The sequence below is a fragment of the Pagrus pagrus genome (assembly GCF_965226575.1).
Source record: "Pagrus pagrus genome assembly, chromosome: 8".
NCBI classification, from domain to species: domain Eukaryota; kingdom Metazoa; phylum Chordata; class Actinopteri; order Spariformes; family Sparidae; genus Pagrus; species Pagrus pagrus.
Window position 1 is genome coordinate 20,054,171 of NC_140192.1, and position 13,138 is coordinate 20,067,308.

Below are 13,138 nucleotides of genomic sequence, written 5' to 3' on the forward strand. Positions count from 1 at the left end.
ATTTTCACATTCATGTTGCGTGACTGAGGCTGCAGGGACCGCAGCGGCGCGCTCCACGTATAAAACCCTATCCTATCTAAATATTAGTGTAAATCCCTGAAGAAGAGGGAGAGGAAGTGAGCAGTTGACCGCTGACAGCGGAGGGCCCGGGGTGTCCCCTCTCTCCGCGGGGCTTTAGGAAATGCTCGGAGAGACGCAGGTATGCAGGAGGAAACATTCAGAAAGGTGCCTCAGCTATCTGGACCTCCGAATGGTGCTCCCTGTGAGGCAGAAGTCATAGAAATGAAAGTTTATTCTATATTCAGAGGGGGGGAAAGTCACCTTAAATAAGTTATCAATTAGTATTGAATTTACACTTCATGAATATCCTTAATAAATAAACAGATCAGAACAATCGGGTTATCTTATCGGGACATTTTTAACATGGTATTTACGCGCACATTATATATTTATGTATGACGCAATCAATGAAAAATCCCTTTACTAATTCTGTAAAAAGTATAAAGGAAACTGTGGTGGTTAAAAGTGACCTTAGTCCTTTTAAATAATATTAAAAATAGTCATCTATTATCCTATAGGCCTATCAACATAGGAACTCTCAGTTCGCTGTTACATTACTAATGAAAATGAGTCGTTTTTAAGATGTCAAGGATTAATAATACTACATAAACTTTTCGCAAAATGCGAAAATATATATATATTTTTCTTTTTGGGCAGGTGTAAGCAGTCAGTGGTCTAATTTTGTCTGTTGGTTAAATTTGTGAATGCCCTCATTCACTCCTCCGGTTAAAAAAACAAGTTCACCTCCTTTCCCGAAATGAAATGTCCACATCAGCGCAAATCCTAATTGGATTTTTTTCAGTCAAAACGTCCAAACATTTTACCACAGTGATGAATATTTGCCCGATGTCCATCAGTATTTGTTTTTCCTTATTTGTAATTTCATTTCTATCGTCTGTCACTGAGTGGTTACTGGGATATTGAGAAGAGTTTTTCCGTGGTCGCCATCATAAATACATTCTAAAACGGTCGCATTAATGGCGTAGAGGGTAGTTATTATGTGCAAATGTGCACGCTTATAAAAAAGAAAGAGATATAACAGTGCAAAGTGAGTTTATTTGTTCACATGTGCGTTTGGGTTCGTAAATACTGATGTTTGCAGGTCCACATCGTCCTTCAGTAGCCCTTCAGTCATGCGTAAAGACGACCACAGTACACTAATCCTATCGTCAATCTCAATAGATGTATCTTCATTTTAAAAATATAACAACAAAGCTTCAAGCCCTGAAAGGAATATTATAGAAATAATATAAAACGACCCTAAAATAGTATCAAATTTTACTCCAAGACCTTAATTGTACATTCATAATGTTTGTATATGATTTTACAAATATGTCAGACCCTTAGGGAAACTTAGGCTGTATTTCTCTTCCTGGAGATTTATTTGTAAGTCTTTAACTTCTTGTTGATGCCACAGGGAATTTCTCAATTTATGAAAGAAAAAAAAGACAATAAAAATAAGTCCAAACACACATTTCCTTGTTGGCATATAAATGTGGTTTTTCCTGTTCAGCCCTGCACTCTTTGTATTTGCGGGGTCATCATAAAAAGACATGTGCATAAAAACACAATGGAAGTGAACACAATGCTTGACCAGAGGTGAAAATCATGATTCCCTCGTGTGTGTCTCAGGCAAATTCCAACATATATTCCCACACACATTGTAAAAACATGGGAAAACAGGCCATAGATTTATTTGTATTATTCGTCTAAAGAGGTCAAAGGAAGCACAAACATGTTTTAGAAAGAGCCATAACGGAATATTAGGTTTTTGGATTATGTTATAACAAATTTTTTAACATTCTCCTCCTGATGCAACTTTGTTTGCTACTTTCAGTTGTTTTATACATTAAAACCCACATTGTGAAATCTATGCTTTGTGGTTGTAAACAGGTTTCTCGTCTTCGTTTTGGTTTGACAACTTTCACTACCTGCTCTATTTGTCCAAGCAGCCATGCAGAAGTAAAAAGACACAAAGAAACAAAAGCCAAATTTTCACTTTCTCCCTCCCCCCTTGCAGTTGTCTGGGAAGATGTGTGCCACCGCTATTTGTTTATTTTGGGAGGGAAGGTCCTCTCTCCACATGTCTTCTCTGAGTTAACGAATATAGGCCTGACAGCTGCCAACTGTGCCCTTCAACAGGCACTGAACAGCCCGGTCCAAGCAGGCCGGCCTCAACACTCTGCTCACCTCAGCTCCAAACACACCTGAAGAAACACTGTAAAGGAGAGAGAGGGTAACAGCTATCATCCAACCACCAGGACATCACTGTAAGATACAGTCTATCACATAGGAAAATTCCTAAAAGTGTATTATTTATTTTATCAGGACGGGAAAATGGCAATGTATGCGTTAATGTGTACTGTTAAACCCCTGACTATTTTAAATGTTCCTTTTAGAGTTGTTATCAATATTAATCATGTTGAATTTCTCATGGAGCGACTGAAGGAAAGCAAAAACAGTTTGGAATGTCTGTGTCGGACATAGGAAGGGTGGGGTGGGGTGGCGGGTGGGGGTTAGCTCAGAGTCAGATCCCTTTTCAAAATCACTTCTTCCCTTACCCTCCCGTCTTTGTTTTAAAACTGGGAAGCTTTTAGCTTTTGAAAAGTATCCTTTCCCTATCTGTTGCGCGGCGGCCCCAGTCGTCATCACCTCGCCTCTCCCCTCAGCCCTATTGGAGCGCCGGTAAATAGCTGGCATTCCTGCCACAAAGAACCGATGATGTGGGCGCGGGGCCTCCGTGATCTCCCCAAATTAATTAAGGCCTTTCTTCTCCCCCCGAGCAGGATCCCCGGCCTTTGTCTCTTTAATACATCTTAAGCCCGGTATTAAATGCAAGGGCAGAGTCTACGCTCATTATAAATCTGTCACTGCCTGCTTTGCTCTTCTCGGCCAGGCCTGTGATCCTAAATAGGCTTCAGTGTAGCAGCAGAGAAGCCATCCTCCAGTCTGCCTCTCGCCCCTTGCCTCCTCCTTATCTGCAGCCCCTCCATGCTCCCCACTGGCTTGGTATTTATTTGAATATGAGAAGGCCTGCTTGTTGTTTCTGGCAGAGGGGGCTCGGGGCTGAGACCCCCTCCTCACCACCAACCACCACCCTTATGCCCCTCAACCCCACCACCTTCTTCCATCCCTTCGTCCCTGCTCCATCTGTCCCTCCTCAGCCACCCTGGCTTGTTCACTCTACACCAGCCGCTGCTTTTAGTGAACTTGAACCACAGACCTTTAGTCAAAGGCCATTACAGACAGGCTCACTGTGCATGTGCGTGACTGTGTGTGTATGAGTGCATGTGTGCATATCCACAACTTTCCCCCTCTAGCTGAAATTAATAACTGTGTTAGCAGAGGTTATTTCCGAGCCAGCGGGGTGGCCAAAACTTTTCTTCCAAAAACTCAGTTGAGTGAATATTTCCTGTCTCTAAATGCACCTTTCAGAGGCTGATCCTGTTTCTTCCTCTCGTCCTCCTTCACATTTCTGCCCCGTCCCTTTGGACCATCCAAAGAGAGGCTCAAACCTCAGGGGTCAATGAGATGATGAGTCCTCCAGTACGTCTCCGATTTGAAACGCTGAAGGTGTTTAGTGGGGCTTTAACGTGGCAATTCGCTCTGTGACAGCAGGATCAAGATGGCTTCCTAACCAGCAGCAGGAAATGGATAACATGTCCATTAGAGGAGCTCCCACACCAACCCCAGACAGTGAAATTAGGGGATCAGAGGCGTGCAGAGATTTGACCTTGAGGAATGCCGATACCACACCCCCCGGCTGGAAATGCGCAGCGGTGTAGACAGGAAAATGAGCTACAATGTGGCTTTTTGTTTGGGCGTACAGCAGATTTGCGTTGAGGGGGGACTATCGGGCCTTCCTGTGCTCCTCTTCCAAGATGAAGAAGCAGGAAGTCACACAGGAGGTAAACAATGTGCAGAATGGAGCCGATACCAAGGACTGAAACCACCCCCATCATTCCTGATGGCATGGCTCTGGGCCAGTTGATAATGGACACGGCGCCCACCAAACACCCCGCTTCCATGTTGCAAATATTTCCCCACCAAGAAAATGTTTACATTCGGCGCAGCTCAGGCCTGCAGACTTCGCTCGTTGGTGGCTTTACTTGGATCAGATGTATCTCAGGTCTCAGGCTGCACTTCAGGTCACAGATCGGGCTCTGTGTGTCTTGTCACTCAGTCATGTGGAGAATCTGTCGAAAGCAGCCTCCACCAATCAGAGCGAGCGCTGGGCAGTCTGATACTGATTACAGCGATTCATCATGTCAGGAACTCCCTGCCACCACATGTTTGTTTTGATCTCTTCCTCTCTAGCACAGTGACAGTGAAAGATGAGGGACCATGTGGCAGCATGGAAACCGCCAGCACAAGCAGCAGCTCTGGGTCCTAGCACGGAGCTGCACACACTGGACGCAGCCTCAGCTCGGAGCTCCATATCGAGACTGGGAAAGAGGGAGCTCAGGAGGGCGTTGGGGAGATTTGGCCGGCTGGCTAATTGCAGACCCGAAAGTGTAACTTTAGGTGATGGGGGGATTAAGGCATGTTGACTTGTGTTCACTGGGGGGCTAAACTGACACTCAGTTCCCCCAGAGCGGACAGTTCCTGAAACCCCCTGGAGTTGGCTGGGGGGTCTGGGTCACATTAAGGGGGAACTGTGTGGCCTACGAGGGCAAGACCACATGACCAGCCACTCTAAAACAAGCACTGCTGTGTCCATAATGTCAAACACTTCCTCCATCTGCATCCATTAGCCAGCTCTGGAGGTGGCAAGGAACATTTGAGAGCTGAAGGAAAACAAAGGGTCCAGAGATTACATGGCCCTCATATAATGAAAAAGTTCCCTCGTCCATTGTACTGAAGCAGTCAAAGAATTTACTCAAGGAATCCATTCATTTTGAAAATACTGATAAGATTTTCTGTTCGCAAGAAGAAGTGTTTTTATCCAATTTAATATTTGATATTATTTGATTATATTGATATTGGAATAATGTATAAATTTCAATAAGAGGAAATCACACACATCTTCTAATATTTCTGACTATATTTAGAATGCACTGTTTACATTTCTATGAGTTTGATGATCATTTTTGAAAATGTTATCTCACATGACTAAAATGTATATTTTATAAAACAATAGTATAGAACATTTAACTTGACTTTTTTTTTAGATTGAACTTTTCATACACTCCATTTGTTGACTCCTTATTATTTGAATTGATAATTTTATGAAATTTCTTTTGAATGAAAATTGTCTAAAAAGATATTTTCTTTTAAAATCCTTAAAAAACTATAGTATATATTTTAAAAGAGGAAAATGTAGGTCACATTAATAAACAAAAGCTGTAATCTAACATGTAAAATAATTTATTTTTTGGCTCATAAGGCAATTAAATTATAACACATTTTCCAGAAAACCTGCCAGTAATTAGTTTTTTTGAGGATTAAAAAAAAAACTACTATTAAATTATTAAAAACACATAAAACTGGAGTGATAATTATGTAGAACCTTTGGGAGTAGGCCTTTATTTACATACAAAACCTGAGATTCTGTACAGTCATGTGACATCGAACCAAATCACAAAAAAAATTATTATTATTATTATTATTATTATTATTATTATTATTATTTTTAATATTATTATTTTTGTTGCAGTATGATGAGGGCTTAAATTGTTTTTATATAGTTTTACCAATGAAAACGGAACCAGGGAACCAAAAAATGATAATGAGCAAAAAAGCTAATGATCCTAATAAAACATCAATGCTTTATGACATTATTTATAGTCATTTCTAACCTAGGATGTTTTCACAATAAAACTCTTCAATACACTTTGGACCCTTGGATCGCCTAAGTTTTATTTACTGTCTTGTGTTTTCTGCTGATTCAAAGTTCACCAAGTGTGTCTGCCACAGTTTTAAATACCTTTATTTACACTGATAAGACTCTGCCTCACCCATACCTTCATATAGGTATTCCACAAGCCCCTATCGTCCTCACTGTAAACTATGGGTGGAACCTGCTCTGACAGATGAGCCAAGCAGCACAGACAAGCACAAATCTTTCTCGTCAGGCGTGTTGCAGCAACCTCCCATGTGGCTTCAACTGAGAGCGCCTAAACATTGAAGTGAACAACGGAGGAAAAAAAATAGCCGTTGTGTTTGGGTCTGATTTCTCAGCTCATTAATCTTGACTCTAGTCATATGTTGCGTCTCGCTGGTTGGCATATTTTCAGCCAGATGAATGTAATGATATTTATGAGAACATGTCTTCGCATGCTGGATGTCTCTTACCGTATCTGACATCATTGTCCTGGATACCGAGTTGTGTTTACATACGACTGAGAGGAGAGGAAGAGGGTTGGACATCGGTATTACTCACTTTGTGATTTTTGTCCCTCTTTGCAAAGATTTTTTCTGTTTTGTTGAAACCTAAAATCCTTTTTGCTGACCTGTCATAATAGCAGCATGATGTCCAACTTGGATTACACAGCTATATAAACAAGAAAAACTACAACTAAAATTTCTTAATGGGCCGACTTTTTACACACTAAATTAATAAAAACTTTAAGTCCTGTTGAAACCTAAAATCTTTGTAGTAACATTGGTTAGGTAAAAATCTACATTAACCACTGTTTTGACATTTATTTTGTTATTAAAATCAGGTGGAAGCATAAAAAAAACGTAGACAACAGATGTGATGCTTGCATAATATTTCTAAAATGTTATTCTTCTACTGGCTGCAGAGACAAATCACTGCCTTTCTTGTAGCTTGACTGCTGATCCGTGCTGAACCCTGTGCAGCAGGTTGACTGAAGAGAATGTTTGGCTGGAGAGAGAGTATGAGTGTGTGTGTGTGTGTGTGTGTGTGTGTGTGTGTGTGTGTGTGTGTGTCTCTGTTACAGGCCTTTGAAAAAGCAGTAGCTCCCCTGTGTGGTTTGCTGCTGTAAGAGCACCTGGCACTGCAGGGGGAGAGGTGGGCATTTGGGTACTGAGACATAACCTGCTCACCTCTACTGGCACAAGAAGAGGTAGGTCTTTGACTCCTGTGATGACACACTGACAGCCATAAAAGCTCTACTCTCACACTTACACTGCGGCACACCTGGATAAAATCAGCCTTTTGATTGGAAGTGAAGCATCGCTGGTTATCTCTAGAATCTTATCTGCTGCATTGAGTTAGTATTGAAATACTACATACATTAGTCGTCCGTGTTTAACCCTCAGCCTGCGTTCTTGTTGTTGAAAACACACCTAGAAAAAAAGCCTCTGTCATCACCCGTCTCACCCTGTGACATATGACAACAACTCTCCCATACGCACACACACACGCCTTAATGCATACACGTTCACGCAGGCATTACTTGGGCTAAAAAAACAATTACTCAACATCTTGTTGCCAGTATTCATGTCTTTCAAGTTTCTGTGATTTTTCAGCTGAATGACGTACAAGCACAAGCAGAAATACACACATGCAAGTTAAGGTACGTGCTCATATGCGCACAAAGTTATTTGGCTAGAGGCCCTTTGGTTCAAGTTGATGTTTTGGGTGAGCCGTGATATAGCATAGCTTCAGAGGCGGCCTAATGCAGGATCAGGTGTCTCGGTCCGTATCAGATGCCTGCGTGGAGTGGATGGATAGCTTCAGATGGCATGTGCCCTCTCTGGACACTGGACACTTCACCCCCCCCAAACACCCACCCTCCAAATATTTACCTGACATGTCTCTGTGGGTGGTGGCCCATCTAAAGAAACATGTATACACACATTCACATTGATGGATTCTTTTTTAGCATGCAGATATACACACCAGGGTTTTACTGATTTGTGTTTTGAAAGCTGATATAGATGCTGTTTGGGCTGAAGCTGGAAGTAGCCACATAATATTCTGTATTTACTTTGACCATTTTTAAACCACAATCAAAAAAAAAAATTACCATTGTGAAGTTGTTTTAAATCCTCTGAAGCCTGTAAGAAGTAATGAGTTTACAATAACAGCAGTGTACTGATCAAATACTCTCAAATTCTTAGAAAGACACTCCCATGATATAAAACCTATCACACACACACTCACACACACACACACACACACACACACACACACACACACACACACACACACACACACACAAACACAGGTCCATTCCCGCGTCAGGGCTCATTGGTGTCGACACTTTGAAGTTGTCGGCTGCTTGTTTACTGATGCAAATTAGCAGGTGGGGGACCTTCAGAGGAGCAGAGAGCGTGGCAGCGTCGTGGGTGGTGGGTACTTCTTCTAACACTGCACCCCAACTCATCTTCTTCCATCCACTCCCCTCTCTACATCTACCCCCCCTCTCCCCCAAGTGAAGGAATGCTTTCAGCTGGACTTACCTGGTCGAAAGGCCTGGGTCATCTCGTGGATTGTGAATTACCTGCTTTCATATGTGATTGGCATCTTTCACATATAGATGACACGTGTTAACAAAACACAGCACATGAAATCATATGAAACTTGCCTCTTCACATGTGAAATCCACTTTTTTTTACACACTTTCACATGTGGTTGTATTTTAGTTCCAGGAACTAAACTTTTTCCACAAATAAATTAAAATTCCCTCATGAAATTTACATTTTCTTATGTGAATGTTCATATGTGACTTTCTTCTTTTCACATTTCTTATTTTTTCGATTACAATCTCCACATGTGGGAAACTCATCAAATTTGACTGAAAAATGCATCGTCACAAAGCTGAAAACAGGGTATCAAATAAAAAATTGATGTTTTGAACAGACAAGGATTTCACAGGTCCTCAATGAAATTATGTATTAAATATAAATTATGTATTATAATTAAATTATGATGATTATGATTGTATATGATATATAATGTCTCTTATGTTAACAATTTCTTTTTTCCTCATCCGTCATGTGGCTGAAGTAGCTATATTTGTAATGTTACAAGTATGAAAACAGACAATTGTCTTTGCTTTGTAGTTACATAATTCAAAAATCGAGGCCCCATAATGAATAATAACATATTCAAGGTATATTCACATGTTTGAATCGTTCCTGTTTAAGGCTCTAATTCATTGTAAAAATGAATGTCATATTATTGAGGAGGGAAAAGGACATTTAATGTACATTTATACCAAACTTCTTTCATGGTGGTAAGGAACATCCACAGCGATGGTAATACCAGCATTTTAAATACATTGGGATGTTAACACAGGCTGTCACAAAAAAGTCACAAATTGTCCAAACTGTATTTTTACTTGAGCTATTACATCATCGGTTACCACAAAGAAATTATACATTGTTTTTTCTAATTTCAGGTATTCTGGTTTTCGCTGAGCAGAGACAGGAAAGGGCAATGAGCTTAATACTGGGATGGAGAGCCGTCTGCTTGACCAGTGACAAGAGTAAACAGGGGTCAGTCCACTGGGATCCCTGCTGCTGCTGCTTTCAATGGTGAGAACGCCACATACCACCGTTTCCCACTTACTCACCCAAACCCACTGTACAGCTCGCTGCATTGTGTGTGTGTGTGTGTGTGAATGATGAATGCAGCTTTGTATTGTGTAGAAATTATGAGTATTTGCTTGTGTTTGCAGACAAATGATTAGTTTTGTAAGATATTGTGAAACTTTTTATTTAAAAATGTTTTGTGCTAGGCTAACACATTCTGACGTGTGTGTGCGTGTGTGTGTGTATCGGTGTGTGTGTGTGTGTGTGCAGCCAGCTATGTTGTATATAAAAGCAAATGATGACTGATGATATGTTGAAATGTCAACATATCCAAAACAAGAAAACAAACTTTACAGGCCCCCCTTGAGTCAAAAGAAATGAGATACATCATTCCATCACATTTTTTGAATACACAATCAATGACATACAAGTTACTGTGTGGTACGTAGCACCCTCTTTTAGGTCAGTTGGTGCAGTATTGAAACAGTTGAAAGTAAGCACATAATTATCTAAGTTTTGTCAAAGCTGCTTACAGCATATTGTAAGTGATGGGCACATTTTCTGATTTGAAATTATTGGACAGTTGCCGATGTAAAGTTAGTCTGTGTGTTGAAGTCTGTGTGTGTGTGTGCTTTGAAGGCAGGTCATTACTGCGGACAGGGATTATCTGCCCCCCCCAGCACCTACAACTTCCACCCCCCCCATGAACCATCACCAGCTTGTGACAGCAGTCAGTGTCAGTCACTTAGTGCAATGTGTGTGTGTGTGCGCGCATATGTGTGTGTGTAGGATTGTTTGCATTAGGGTTGGCTGAGTAAACAGGGCTCAGGTTACCTCTGAAGGCTCATCCATATCATTCATTCCAATTTAAATGCGGAAAAATATCACATGGGAGACAGGGGAGGGGAGTACATTACTTGGTAGCACCAGATCACATTTGTTTTCACGTACAGTGAGATCACATGTTGGCATGTGGTGAAACTCTTAATACATACATGAAAGAAACTCAGCATGCTGTCCGGGTCTTTGAATGTATTTGATATGCGCTTTAATCATCCCTCACATTTGAGAATTTGAGACTTCAGCTTGAGTTTTCTCCTCTGTACCCACATTGAATTGAATCATGTAGGCTACACATGCACACACATGTCCTCTGACCACACATATTCAGATCCTTTTCCAGGAATTTGCTATCCATGATACACGCTTAAGCTACAGAAAAGCCTTTAATCCTGTTCTTTCTGCTCAAATACTTTTTTGACAGGTGGTAAACAATAAAAAGGTGCTTTACATCTTGACAATCAGACCGTTGATTGCTTAGTTCTCTGCTAGTCTTACAAGGATGGATAGGTGAGGAGCCTTCTACTGTCACCTCCAACTGTGTCTTTGTTTGTTTGTCTTTCAGTATAGCCAATAACTCAATATAGGTGTACTCATTGATATATAATTCGGTTTCTGTTGTTGGACGAGTACTAGTTGGTTTGAACAAGGGTCACACATGCTACATGCTAACAAATGCTGACGGTAAATTGTGCAAGACTCAAGCTTTTCAAAACAGAGAGACCTATCGATGACAAAATCTTGCATTAGAGGGGACAGGAAGTGGACTTCTGAGTGGAGGACGGCCTTGTTTGTGCAAGTAAAAAAAATCAAAAGAGGTTGACCATAGTGACAATTAAATGTCGATCTTTCAAAAAGTCATTCTGCATGTATCTTTAGAAAATAAAGACATATGATAAGCAGCAGCTTCCAATACAAGCGATAGGGTGCAGAATAACATTCTAGAGATAAAGAACAAGAAAGGGAAGAGATACAGGTGATATAATGCACTCTAAACATGCTACAGATTGAACGCAAAGCATTTTATTTTATTATTTTCATCTCAACTATAATGTAATATTATAGATTAAGACACACCTTATCTCACAAGCTACCCAACAGATAAGATCTACAAATTGCCTACTTTGATTTTTGGTGCTCTAAAAATATTTTGATGCAAATACATTTGTACTAAAGTAAAAATTTAATTGCATGACTTTTACATGGTACACTGTGGTATTGCTACTTTTACTAAAGTACACGGTCTGAGTACTTCTACCACCTCTGGTTTTGCAACATGTATTATTAGATTCCACAAAATCATTTGTATTGCTCACATGGTGCATATTTGTGAATAAATGTGCGTGTGTGTGTGTATGTGTGTGTGAAGGGGGGGCAACAGCAAAATTTTGCCCCTTAACTGGTCATTTTGTCCATGCTCATTGGCTGAATGCTGTTAGAATTTTACAACCTTACTACTGATCATCTAATTTCCTCATTTCACTGCCTTTTCCCTCATGTCTCTGGCATGTCTTTTCACTTTTACTCTACTTCCCTGTCTCTGTATCTGTTTCCTACCCTCCCACCCACCACCTCTCTTGCTCTCTCCCCCAGTCAGTTGATTTATCCCCGGCTCTGTTTTCCCTGGACCACATGGCCCGGCAGTTTGCCCTAACTCCACTCATCCAGAACCGATGTCATTCAGATCCAGTTAAATAAATGGCCCTATAAATTTTCTCCAATAATAAGCCCGGTTGCTGCTGGAATGTGCGGCAGCTCGTTGGGGACGAGACGGGCGGAGGGGGTGAGAAATCCACGCAGCCCAAAGACCCAGACAGCTCGGGCCAGTGTGAGAAAGCATGGATGCTGTGTGGATGAAGAGGAATCTGGGTTGAACAAGTGTGTGTGTGGGGCAGGGTCTGTTCGCTGGGAGCTGCAGTAGGAGTGGGTGTGAGGGAAGCGGGGGAGTTCCAGGCCCCCGTCTGTCTCCCTACCTGGAACGAGACCTCAGGGACACTTTAAATCAGCCCACCCAGAGACAGAGACACCAATCAGGCCTCTGTCAGACCGGGCTAAATCAAGTCAAGTCAAGTGTGTTTGTGCGTGCATGTGCATCTGTGCATGTGTGTGTATCTGCACATGTGCGCCTAAAAATGTATGTCACTGGATCTCAGAGCCAACTCATCTACCAGCCTGCTTTTATAATCATCATCATCACCGTCATCACACAACCAATACTCGATTAGTCAAAATCGACTTTATATTTTTATGAATAAACATGGAAGCAGTGCACTAAAATGTGAAACTTTGATAATGTCAACAAACAAACTATAAAGGAATGTCTATCTGTAAATGTTTGTGGTCGTACGTCAACCCATGAAATAGCCGCAGGGAGGGACTGGACCTTTAAACTGGAAATATATTGCTTCTATCATGTGAATACTTGCAATTCCAGCAATAGTGATTTTCTTTGTTGGGCTTTGCTTGAGTTGAAAGTTTAATGGATGCTGACATGCGATGTAACTTTCATGACTCCAGGTTCCTAGTATCAGAGAATTCAGGAGGAAGCAGATCATTGTTTCACCAGAGAAGCCTTTTCCTGCTTTTGGTCTGAGCACGCAGTCGTCTTGCAATTATTGAGTGGTGATATGGATTCGCATAAATGATCTTTGGCCAACTACCTATTACAGCTTGCAGAGAGGATATTAAGCAGGAAAAGGTTTCGATTTGGTATGTTAGCATTTACTAACACAATCAAGTCCACTCAGCTATAAAAGATTTTATCTGATGGTGGCAAGATTTTTCATTTTAA